The following is a 13,526-nucleotide window of genomic DNA, read 5'->3' on the forward strand; positions in this document are numbered from 1 at the left end:
CCTGAGTATGCCGCACTCCACACTGCTGTACTACGCACCGCACCCCGATGCCTGCCGACTCCGGTGCTCCCGACTTCAACCGCGAGGAGTTCAATCTGCAACGCGTGTAAATTCAAGGACCCGACGACTCCTGCACAGACCTCTGGAACCGATGCCTGCCGACGCTGGCTCTTTGGAGCTCAACGAGAGGTCACCGACGCCCTGCATTTCGAAAGGTATTGTTTTGCGGGTCTTCCCGACACTGTAGCTAGCCCGCGACACCGCGGTCAGCCAGAACTGTTTGGATTTGTTGTTCACGACGCTGTAATAGTCCTGAACAGAGCTATCGACTTTAAGGAACTGTAATTTAAGTCTATTTTTACTTATTGATATTTCTAAGAACTGTATGGTGGATTTTTTAAAATTGTTTTTGGTCTTGTTTGCACAGATAAAAAATTAGTTATTTTTCTAAAACTGTTGTGGTGTCCTTTTGTAGTGTTTTCACTGTATTACTGTTGGTAATGTGCAAATGCTTTGCACACTGCCTCTGAGATAAGCCTGACTGCTCATGCCAAGCTACCATAGGGGTGAGCAGGGGCTCTTTCAGTAGAGCATCCTCCTTATCCTGACTAGGAAGGAGGGTTCCTACTTGGACAGGGTAACAACCTGCCACCTAGAGACCCCCATTTCTAACACCAACATATATGCATTTCTGTCTGCACATTTTCCTTGACACATTAAATTCTCTATAATAATTCAGTTTTACCCAAAAATATCCTTATAAAGTTCATATGCCCATTAAAACTAAGACATGTTTTTCTAACTCTTTGCAGGTCTTCTGCATATTTTACCAGAACTGTTTCATTCTTGTTCTACAAGTAAACAACCTTTATTGTGTTCAGAGTTGTGTAAAATCTTTTAAAGAAACATTCTATTCAGATCATCAAATGTTGTATGATTGAAACAGCATAGAGATTAAATACTAACCTCACATTGCACTCCTTGGCAGAATGATATGGGCAGGGGTGCTAAAGAGTAACCCTTACTGAATTTCGGAGGCAGGTTACCCGTCGTCCTGGGTCCCACTCTCTGGAATGCTTTGAAACCCATCGGTTTACACTTCTGTAACCTCCTGATAAGTGACGCTTTCAACGCCTCCTTTTTACTGACAACAAAGGAAGTGATGGAGCACACAGGATGGGGGGGGGGGGGGGTCTAAACCCAGCATTTGTGTGAACCCTGATAAACCTCCTTATATGCTACGCACACAGCGAGTTTTATTGAACGGAAAGGCAAACATACTCGCGAGCTCAGTGTGCTCTTCTTTATTGCAGGTTGTTGACAGACTTCCTTGAATAAAAGGGTTGGCTTCTCTCTCTCTCTGTGAATGTCTGTAGCAGAAGAGTATTTTGTTTCCATTCACTGGGGGCTGTGTAGAAAAAAGGAAATCGAAATACATGCTCCGTAACACAGAGTTAAAATATAGCATTTCTTGTAAACGGGTGCACTACCTACGTTGCTTTTTTGTACAAGACTTTGGTTATTTCATTATGAGAATCAGCAACTGGAATGTTTCGTTCACACAACCTTGTGTCCCCCCCCCAAATTTCGTTTAGATGCGGAAAGGACAGATTCTAAATTCACAGAATTGGGAATCGCTGGATATTTGCTGGACTTAATTGAGCAAAGTCCACAGGTTGGGTGGATTTTTCGTAATTTGAAGTGTAGTAAAAGGGTAAAGAAACACCACTTCAATGTTAAGTAAATGTAATAATAATGTTTTAATGCAGTGCTGTATACCGCACTTCTGCTATTGTTATTGCTGGACTTGGCCCTTTCTCTAGAGTCACCTCCAAACGTTTTGCCTTCCTCGCCCTCTTTTTGTGACCTAGCTTTTGTTGGCTTTAGGACTCCAGGCATTTTACCACTACTAACCAGTGCTAAAGTGTTTTTGTTCTCTACTTAAAACATGGTGACATTGGCATATCCACTTTTGACTTACTTAAAAGCCCCTAGTAAAGTGCTCCACATGTGCCCAGGGCCTGTAAATTAAATGCTACTAGTGGGCCTGCAGCACTGATTGTGCCACCCACTTTAATATACCTTTAAACCTGCCACTGCAGAGCCTATGAGTGCAGTTTTGAACTGGCAAGTTAACGTACTTGTTACTCACTAGAAAGAAAAGGACTAAAAAAACTACAAAAAAGGGTTTTTAAACTTCAATGTGAATGCTTATAGAAAATGCTAATACATATTCTCATCCCAAATTACTCGCATATTCTAGTCTGGAGCAGGAAAAGAAAGGGGGGGCGCCGGAGGAAAGAAATCTAATTTCTTAATACTGCCCTCACACACTTTGCAGTGTCATGCTTCATCATTGGGCCGCATCTATATGTCCAGGTGGAGACCAATACGCTGGACGGAGCACTAAAGAATTATTTGAAAATATAGTGGTGAGGGAAGAAAGTATAAGGACAAACAAAAGAATAGGGAACAAATTATTCCCTCAAGAAGGGATCATAAAGTGCAAAACATAAATCATAATGTTAAAACTATCTGAGGGGAACCAAATGTTACCTTTATTCTTGGTCACCCTCGATAGGGTTAAAAGTTAGTCGGATACACTGAGGAGTTGCATTGCGGGAGGAACTGCCACTGTGCGAACTGCTCTGCTGTGTTGCCCTGCTGATTGCTGTCCTGTAGTAGGGACTGCCACTTTGCAACATGCCCTGCTGTGTTGGCCTGCTGCTTTTTGCCTGCCAGTGAGGACAACATCTACTCTTGGCATCCTCTACAAAGACAACTTAAGTAAATCCAAGAGCTTGCTGGCTTGCCCCCTGTTCAAGAAGTATAAGGGCCATCAAAGACTTCGTTCCTACACACACTCCAGCTGGACCCGGCTTCCCCAGAGCCCTACCCTGCTGAGATTGCCCAAAACCAGTTCAGGGCATCAAACCAGGGTCCCTGCAGTTGTTTGCTCATATGCTGACCAAGATTACTGTGATGATCACCACGTCTGCCTGCCTCTCAGCAGTGCCATTCAACAACAGCCCAGCGCGGCTTGGCATACATTACTGGCAACCCCGAAGTGAAGGGGCATCCCCAGTGCGGGACCGATCGAGGGAGATTACTACATCTGCCACATGCTCCAGCTCACCGAGGCTACCATGACTTGTGCTGCAGCGCCGTGCAAGAACAACTCAGTGCAGTTTGCTGCAGCATAGCCTGTGCAAAGGAGGAGATCCTGACACCGTGAGCTCCGTTCATGAGGCTGTCGACCTAGCAGCTTCCCCCCAGAAAGGTACTGTGTCTATTAAGACCTGCAAGGTCTCCATAGCTGGCCTGCACATTACCGCAGGCAGCTGGAATTGCCTGAATTCCACTGGTCTTGAGGGACCTGCACTAGCTTTACTGTTTCCCTGTTGAAGCAACGTATTCGTTTTAACACCTATTTTCTCATTCTCTGCTTGGATCGCTGTAATTTCCCCAGCGTTACTGTAAATGACCTACAAGAAGTGCCTGCGTTTTCAACGCTGCATTTGCATTCATAACTTTGAGCAATCATAACTTGTAAACCATTGATTAGAGTTTTTTCACTTTGACCATGTCATGCGTGATGTAATATGTGAGGTCCTAAGCAGTGCATTGCGGGGTGCGCAGGTTATAATTAGCTCAGGTAACTATAACTGCTGAATTTCACTGTTTTTTTTTTCCTTTTTTTTTTTGTCCTCATATGCCACCAAGGTTCTATATGCGCGATCAATAGGTTAGCAAGCGATATGCTGCCTCAGTACATGCCAACTGGAAGGGACAGACATGGAGCGAGGACCTCGTCCCACAGCGATAGAGCTTGACATACCTGCGTTCACCATAGCGTAACCTTAAGGGGGATTTTGGAAATCCGCCAGAATACTGAAAGAAGTATCAAAGCACTGCTTATACCCAGAAATGGGATAGATGGCTTAATCATTGGACCTGGGGGAAAAAAAAAAAAAAAACCAGTCTCTCAATGATCCCATTTCAAGAGGCACCAAAAAGATCTTTTATCAGGATTCCCTATTCTGGCCAAGTCCAGCTTGGAGACCTGCAGGGCAGAAGCAAACCATTCATTGACAGAAGGGGGTGAAGAGTCCTTCCACTTCTTGCATATCTCCCTTCTAGCAAGTAGTATAGCGTAGAAGACTAACTTTTTCACCAATGTGGAAACCCCCTCTAAGATTCCGAAAATCACTAACTGAGGACCTAATATTATGTTGAAGTCTACTGAGGACGACAGAATCTTGCAAATAGCTTCCCAGAACTGCGACAAAAGAGGGCACTCATAAAACATGTGGATATCCGAGGCTGCCAAGAATCCACATCTAGCACACACCACCATATTCCCCTGAGTAAATTTAGAAAGTCGAAGGGGAGAGTAGTAAGCTCTGTGAATAGTATAAAGGTGGTTCCTGCGCAACCACGCCGGTTTCACAACATCCCACATCATTCTACATGATGTACTCCATAGCTCTTGCAAGTTAGTATTGCTTATATCTGGCCCCCAAAGCTCATCTGGTAACAAGAATACCCCATCCATCTCCTCCAAGATCAAATTATACCAAGACGAAATCTCCTTCTTATAATGGGGTTTGTCAATTAACAAAGTTATAAGGGTACTATAACCACCTAGTGGGAACTTGCTTCTCCGAGAGGGCCGTGCAGTATAAGATAGAGACCAGCTGGACATCTGCAGATATTTTAGCCTAGCTAGGCCAGGGCCAATCCTCCTACTCAAACACTCCCAGGAAAGCAATTCCCGCTCAACAAATAGGTCTCCCCAAACCTCCATCCCTGCCTCTCTGATAGGTATTGCAAGTGAATCACCCAACCAGGGCGGATTGTCGGGCAGATCCCATAAGGGAGTCCTACAGCCATAATACCCTATTTTAATAGCTTTTAGAACCTGGGCCCAAGTCCTTGCCATCCCCAATAGAATCTTCAATTTAATTTTTTTAAAGAACTTGGGATCTCCAAATTTTAAAAGGAATCCAAACTGGCTAACCCCCTCTCCACTAAGCAAAGTGGTGTATAGAGTTCCCACCCCATACTCTAATGGTTTCTTTAACAGGATCCTGGCATGAGATAACTGGAACGCCCAGGCATACACCTGGATGTCCGGAGCAGCCAACCCCCCCTTTTCCCTACGCCTCCTTATCTTTTTCCACGAGATTCTTGGAAGATGTTTATTCCAAATAAATGTGTCCCTACCCCAGGTCATCATCTCGGTTTTTGTGGCATTGATCTCATACCCAGATACTTCCTTCCCCAAATGCCGAGACTAGCTTGAATATTTCCGGGAGAGCCATATGGGCGTCAGATGTAAAAATGAGGATGTCATCAGCGTGCAGGGCCACTTTTCTCTCCCAACCCCTGTACGCAAACGCCTTGATATTAACATTATCCCTCAGACTTTGGGCAAATGGTTCAGCGTATAGATCAAAAAGAAGCGGGGAGAGGGGGCAGCCCTGCCGTGTACCCCTCGAGATGTTAAAGGGATCAGATAAATTGCCATTGACCAGTACGCAAGCACTTGGGTTCTGATATAAAAGACCAATTGCCCGGCGAAACCCTGCTCCCACCTTGAACCTCGCCAGGGCCTCCGACAGATACAACCAATTGACTCTGTCAAAGGCCTTGGTGGCGTCCAAGGTAAGGACCGCCAGGGGGAGAGACTCCAAAACTGCCAAGTCTATAGCCCCAAATAAGTCAAAAGTTAATTCACATAGCTGCCGCCCCTTGACGAACCCCTTCTGATCAGGGTTTAAGATGTTAGGGGCAACAAGAGCTAATCTATTGGCCAGAATTGAAGCAAATATTTTATAGTCTACATTCAGTATGGAGATAGGCCTATATGAGCCACATGCCGTGGGTGGTTTCCCCGGTTTTAAAATTACTGTAATAGACGCACTGTCCCATGACATCGGAGGACAACCACCATCCAGTAGAATATTATTAAATAGTAGAACCAGGAAGGAGACAAGTTCCCGCTCCAGTATTTTGTATATTTCGGCCGGTAGGCCATCTGTACCAGACGCCTACCCCTTTTTGACATTATGTATGGCCTTAATAACTTCCTCCTCCGAGATTTCACCATCTAACATCTCGCTTTGCTCAGCAGAAAGTGCTGGAAGGGTGATCTTGCTGAGCCAATCTTTAATGGTAACTAAGCTGATGTTCTTGTCTTCACAATAGATATTTTGAAAAAATTCTCTAAAGGCAGATCTAATATCGTCATCTCGGGAGAGTGGGGAGCCATTGACATTAATCACCTCGATGTTATTCCGGACTTGGTCCGTTTTGGTTTTCCATGCCAATAGCTTCCCTGCTCCTTCTCCATACTGAAAGTGTGCAAGTTTGCTGGCCTCCCACCTTTCTTGAATCCGCTGATTTAGAATCGAAGCTAGATGGCCCTTTAAGGAAAGTAATCTTTCAGACAAAGAAGAGCGGACCGCTTCTGTATTATAATCAGCGACTAGATCTAATTGGGTCTGGATCTTAGCAATATTTGCTTCCACTGATGTCACGGCCTCCCTATATTCCCTCCTCCTGTACGCCGTTTTATTTGTAATGAGGCCTCTCAAAAATGCTTTCAGAGAGTCCCACACCATTCCGATGCCTGCCGATCCTACATTTATCCTTAAAAAATGGCTCACCTCAGACTTAAGAAAGAGAACATCGTCTGGGTGGGAGAGTAAGGAACGATCAAAAGACCAACTCCTGGCCGGCACCCTTAGCATTGATATAAGTTCCAAAACTACGGCAGAGTGGTCAGATTGATGTATTGGGAGGTATTTAATGTCTTTAACAAGATCCTCTAAGGAATGGCTGATTAGTACAAAGTCTATTCTAGACTGATGGCGGTATTTATAGTTTCTATAAGAGACACCCTGCTGTTCACCTGCCCTTAACCTCCAGATGTCTACATATCCATACTGCTTCATTGCGTTTAGCAAAAGGGACCTTGATTTTGATGGAATTCGAGATCGACTATTATGAGATTTATCCAGAGTGGGGTTTAGGACAATATTAAAGTCACCTGCAAAAATTACAGGCTCTGGAAAAGACAAAAGGTGAGAGAAAATTACCTCCAAGGATGACGGATCGTCCTGATTAGGACCATAGTACCCCACAAAAGTAAACTGAGTACCCAAGATGGAGAGAGAAGCAATAACCCATCTACCTACAGGGTCAACCTTGAAATCTAACAACCTAGCCCTGAGATGTTTTTTGAAAATAAGCGATACCCCTCTACAGGTCAAAGACTGGGAAGTAGAAATTGCAAAGTCGATCCACTTATTCCCTTTAACTAACGCATCCATTTCATCCTGGATCAAATGCGTCTCTTGCAGTATAATGACCTGTGCCTCTGAGTCTCTAAGGTGTTGTAGTATTTTCCTAGCCCTAGCTTTGGTACGCAGGTCGTTCACGTTCCAAGATATTATCTTTAGACTAGCCATAGCCATAAGAACTTGTCCTGATGACTGACCCTAACACCACCAAACCTTGCGTGGGGGCCTAGGACCTCATTTGTCTGACCTAACCTTAAATCAAATAGCAGCATATCTAAGGTTATCATACTGCGAGCAAAGTACAATAGAACACTAAGTTGGCACATGAGGGGTTTTATAAAACATTTTACCCCGTGACCCTCCCAACCCCCCTTCCACCCCCCTCCCTCCCTCCCATGGAGAACCCTTGGTGTATCTAACCGGATCAAGTCCAGCAGATGGCACCCCCGCCTCAAGCTCCCGTGCCCCTCCCTGAGCCGAGTTTCCCTCCAAAGTGACCAAAGTGATCAAAGCTACCGTTTATGTTAACGCAAGATGAGTGTGCAAACGAAAGTGTATGAAAAGTATATGCAAAAGAAAAAAGGAAAAAAAAAAAAGAGAAAGGGATCATAGACATATATGTATATCTATTTCATCGCTACTCTATTCCCCCTTTTTCCACCCTTTTCTTCTTCACTTTATATATATTTTTTTTGTTTTTTTTGTATTTAGCAAAAAGTATTTGTTTTGGTTTTTCAATACCTGCAATTATGCAATTATACCTAACACTCAGAATCCTTCCTTGATCTGTAAGTTACAAGGCATATATTTTAACCCGCTGTCTTATTGCCCAAATCTAAAAGGAGCTTGTCAGCAGCTTGCACTGTCCTAATATTAAACATCTTATTATTGAACATCACCTTCAAGGCGGCTGGAAACACCAACTGAGCAGTTGCTCCCAACTTTCTAAATGCATCAAGCCGCCTGCCAAACTCCCACTGTTTCTCTAACGTAACTCTAGAGAGATCAGACCTGATAAGAAAAGTAAATCCCTTTCCAGGAAGAGATTTTTGTTTTAGGGCTAAGTTGAGGATCTGCTCTTTAAGGGCGTAGGTATGGAAATTGACAAGGATTTTGCGGGGCTTAGATCTTTGTTGGTTTCTCCTAAACGGGTCTCTATGGACCCTTTGAATGTTGATGGTCAATTCCTCTGAAGATTGATCTAGACACTACGACTCCTTCAGTAATTGCACCACATAAGTTTTGACATCAGATCCTTCAGAGCCCTCCGGTACATTAAGTATGCGGATATTAGATCTTCTGGCATTGTTCTCTAACACCTCCATCCTGTCTAATAGGGCCTGATTCTCCTTCCGCAACTTAACAATGTCCTCCTCAGCCTTATCTAAATGCATAGACATCACAGCGACCGTCTCTTCTAACTCTCCCGTCCTGGAGGTTAGCCCATCGATCTTTTTGTCTAGAGATTCACAATGGTTACGGATGTCCATCTGATTGGCAGAAGATTCTTCAAACCCTTTTTTAATATCTCGGGATAGGGACGAAAACATTGCCAGTAAGGAGGCCGCAGAGATTGTGCCCTCTGTATCAGGGTTAGATATACAAGCTTGCTGCTGGTCCAGATGGAGGGGATCTTCCATCCCCTCCCTACTCAACTCTGTGCCATCAGATTCCACTTGGGTTACCAGGTTGGGGGTAACAAAAACCCCTACTCCTACCCCTGCTCCTGGTAGATCATGCTTTCCACTCCCCGGGGGTTCGCGTACTGATGGACCGGACAAGCCACTGGACAATAGGTCTCCCTTGGATGGAGCCAACTCCACCTCAGAGGAAACATTCACAGAAGTGAGTAAAGACCCCGAATCTCCTCTGGAAGGGCCACAAGAGGCAGGGACGGAATCTGAAATTGGAACATCCATGACGTCCAGGATGTCTGGAACAGGCAGATCTGCAGCCCCTGAATCCATTACTAACAGGAGGGCAAACATGTCCTGCGCCTCTTTCAAACAGAGCACCTGTGGTATTACTTTAACATAGGAGCGCAGGGACGGAGTTATCTTAGTGCCCAGATCCGCGTTCAAATCCCTTTTAAGTTTAGCTTTACATCTGGCCCCGTTTAATCTTATGCCCTTTGACTTTACTTCTGCAGACAAATAAGATGAGGCTTTCTTACCTTCAAGGGGTGTAGATCCATTTTCCACCAGTTTAACCAATTTTACCTCACGTGGAGCAGTAGGGGCAGGCTCCTTCCACAGTGCCTTTGTAGGCACCCTGCCTCTTCTACGAGCACCTCTGCCCTTATTTTTGGGTGACCGCTGGTGTGGCTGCAAACACTCCTCTGCGGACTCCTCCAAGACCCCCTCCACACAGCTTCCCGTGTGCTTCGTGCCCGCAGGACACTCAACAGCCACTTTGCCCTCCACTGCTCCTCGAGAAACAAACTCGGACTTTTGAGCCTGGGACTTAGCTGAAGCGCTACATGCAGTAAGCGCCAGACAGCTTGCCTTCCTCCCCCATCGCAGCTCCAGGGCGGCCACGGACCACAGCCTCAGAATGGCCGGTACTTCGGTGTGTATTCCTCCGTACTTAGAGCCTTGCTTAGAGCCAATAGCGCTCACAACACCCCTGCCGCCTCCACCACCGAAGATGCATGATTCGCCGCCTGAATCTCCCGTCATAGAGAGGGAGGACAGACAGCCCACGTCGAGCTATGCCGAACGCCAGGTACGTGGGAGGAATACTCCGTTTTCCTTTCTTCGTTTTTTTTGGAATCCAAAACTTTGGTCAACGAAAAAGTATAAACATCAGTTTATAGAGAGTTTCTTACTACGCGGAAGCTATTCATATTTCTCGGGCTTCAGGCATCTAGGCGGAGAACAACGGGAGCTTAATCCCGGAGCACCGCAGCAAGTCAGCCGACTGCCGCCATGTTCTCCCCCGATAGTGCTTATTTTAGAGTAGGCAGAATTTCACTGGTTTTGTACAAGTGAAATCTGAGCCTAAATATAATGTCATGTAACCTTAGGTTTTTTCAGTGAATTTCTAAGGTTTTCTAAATGCTAATTTCTAACTCCAACACCTTGTAATCTTTGTTTTTTTCAGTGAATATATATATATATCTATATATTCACTGAAAAAACCATAGGTTTCAGAACTGCTATAGTTAGGAATTAGCATTTAAAAAACCTTAGACATTCACTGAAAAAACCATAGGTTTCAGGGCTGTTATAGTTAGCTGGACATTTCACTCGTACAAAACCATTGAAATCCCTCTGTTATAGTCAGTTCTGCTAACTAGAACTCACGCGCCCGCAATCCACTGCTGATGATGTCACATATTGCATCATTCATGACATGGTCAGTGACATCACTGATGACATCTCAAATGACATCACTGATGACATCATCCAGTGAATGTGGTTTGGTTCGTTACTTAAATATGTATTATATATATAGCAATCTGCATTGAAGAATGAGTGGATATATAAATATCTGGTTGGAGGATTTAGTAGCAGTGTGATTGACTGTTTACTTGACTAATTTATAGTGTCTCCCTAAATATATTGGATAGTGACTAAACTGTATGAATATCTGTATCACTTTGTCAGTTGTTGAGTAAACTGCTGCACCAGTTGGTTACTAGCTACGTGAAAGTCTATATTAGTCATTGATTAGTTAACTGAGTATTTGTATGGGAGAGTGAATGTGTGTGTGGTTCAGTGGGGGGTGTGTGACTCCCCAAAGATGTGTGAATAGTTGATTCAGTAGGTATATGAGGTTAAGACTACATGTTATAACAGTTGTTTGGGTGAGTGAATATCTGTATGGGGGTGGTGATGAGCAAATATATCTCTCAATGGTACATGTCCAACAAACTAGAAAAATAAAAGGCAGTGTATGTGACAGTTGTATATAAATAAGTATACATAAGACTCAGTGATTGTATGAGTGACTGTATGGATAACTGTATACTTGTAAAAGTGATTTTATAACACACTAAGTATAAGTTACTATCTATATGAATAAATGAAGTGGTGTTTGTATAAGTGTGTAGCTGACTAAATGTAAGTATGATCTATTGTTTGCATAAGTGAGTAGGATGTGTGCTGGTGTGTAATGTCGATATAGGTGTATAAGTATATTTGATAGTGTTCTATTGATCATTGACAGCATTTATGAGTGAATCTATAGGTAAGTGTTACGATTCCCCCCGTGGCAAGCGCTAAACGGCGACCCTCGGACCTCCGCACTCGAAGACGCCCGGAACTACAATCCCCAGAGGGCATAGCGCGTGTCGCGAGAAGACGCGCAAGACGCTTAAGACAGGAAGTCTCCGACCTTCCATTGTCGGAAATTCCCGTGGTGTGAATACGTCCATGTCCGATCCTGATCCTTGATCTTCAGTCCGTGGCTTGAGTACGGTAAGGGTGCTTGCACCAAACTCTGTCTGGGTCCTTCCGTAGTTGAGCAGGTGCTCCTACGACGGTCTTCGTCCGGATTCCGGAGGAATTGTTCGGCCTGCGGTCATCGGCAGGCGGAGCGAGAGAGAGAGCCTCTCCCCGGGGATTTGTTCGGCCAGCATTGTCGGCCGGCGGGGTGGCGGCTCCAAGCCTGATCTTACTGGGTCCCTTTGCGAACATAGAGCTCCAAGGAAGCTTGCTAGTACTGGGCCCTATCTACAATACCTTTCCTACCTTCCTACCTAAAGGTTTACAGTGTGGAGTGAACCGCGAAGGGAGAGTGTGGTGACTGCGTCCAGAGGCTTACAGTGATGGGTGCAGTACTGTGGTGTATTGTCTAACTGTTGGTTTCTATGGCTCTATCTTAACAGGGGTTATCGCGAGTGGTAGAGGGCTGCACTCTACCCCTGTGAAGTGCGGTGGAGTCAATAGGAGGGTAGGTGCCAGGTCACGCTACAGAGCATAATTGTTCAGAGTAGGCTGTTAGTATAGGGGTTGATCATTGTTCGTTTGTCTTGCTACAGCCTAACCTCCCACCTCAAGCGCTGTCAGCCCACCTCTCAACCAGCCTTCAACCTTACGTTACCTTCTTCATGTTATGAATGAACGTTCTTTTCCTTTACAGGTACAAGGGCTACGGGCTATACCAAGTTCGGTTCACAGTGTTACGTATTGTATATGTTGGGGTGATTCTTACTGGTGTGTGCTCTGTTCTTTTCTCGTTACAGATCACCCTCCCCGGTGTTCCCTTCCTTTCCTTCCCTCACTTGATCCTTCCGCTGACCTGCGCTGTAACAGCATTCAGGCTTGGTTAGATCAAGAGGTGGACCCCTCATTCTTCAAACCGCTCCTGAGGACCGGTCGGCGCAACAGTAAGTGATTAGATGTGTGTGTAGATCTAGGAATCACTGAGTGGGTTTTTAGAAACTTGTATTTGTGTGTCAATGGATTCAAATATGGTACTCTGTATTTTACAGTAAGTGATGAAAGATTATACTAGTGTATGATGAGGTGTAGCTGATTGTCACGTGGATGATGTCATCAGTGATGTCATCAGTGATGTCATTTGAGATGTCATCAGTGATGTCATCAGTGATGTCACTGACCATGTCATGAATGATGTAATATGTGACATCATCAGCAGTGGATTGCGGGCGCGCGAGTTATAGTTAGCAGAACTGACTATAACGGAGGAATTTCAATGGTTTTGTACGAGTGAAATGTCCAGCTAACTAGAACAGCCCTGAAACCTATGGTTTTTTCAGTGAATTTTTAAGGCTTTTTAAATGCTAATTCCTAACTATACCATGTCTGAAACCTATGGTTTTTTCAGTGAATTTCGAAGGTTTTTTAAATGATAATTTTTAAATGTAATAATAGTTATATGTATTTTTTATACTGATTTTCTACAGTTTTTATCTGTTTATTTTTACATATTTTATTTTTTAAATTACATTATATATTTTTAATATAAATGGAAATAAAAATGTTTTTAAAATGTTGAAAGTGAATGTATAAGTGCAGAACTATAAGTGTGTTGGTTAGTTAGGGGACTGCATGCATAGTGGATAGGCGTTTGAAGCAGTCCATGTGCTAAGGCCTGCCTCACTGGATGAGTACTTGGGTACTGACTGAATGATTAGAGTACTGCAATGAGAGTGCCTGGGTGAATTTACAAGTGTTTGGGTTTTGGCGCAGTGAATGGATTAGTACATGGTGCTGAATGGGTCACTGAAGGAGTGCAAGGGGAGTGACAGGG

At 44.3% G+C, this 13,526-nt stretch overlaps 1 long non-coding RNA gene across 1 annotated transcript in view; it reads left to right on the top strand.

Moving 5' to 3' along the window:
• Positions 1 to 13,526, top strand: part of LOC146776178 (uncharacterized) — a 194,995-nt gene that overhangs the window by 84,001 nt on the left and 97,468 nt on the right. The gene's annotated exons all lie outside the window — the stretch shown is intronic.

The sequence above is a fragment of the Triturus cristatus genome, chromosome 12 (genome assembly GCF_964204655.1).
Source record: "Triturus cristatus chromosome 12, aTriCri1.1, whole genome shotgun sequence".
Classification (NCBI taxonomy): domain Eukaryota; kingdom Metazoa; phylum Chordata; class Amphibia; order Caudata; family Salamandridae; genus Triturus; species Triturus cristatus.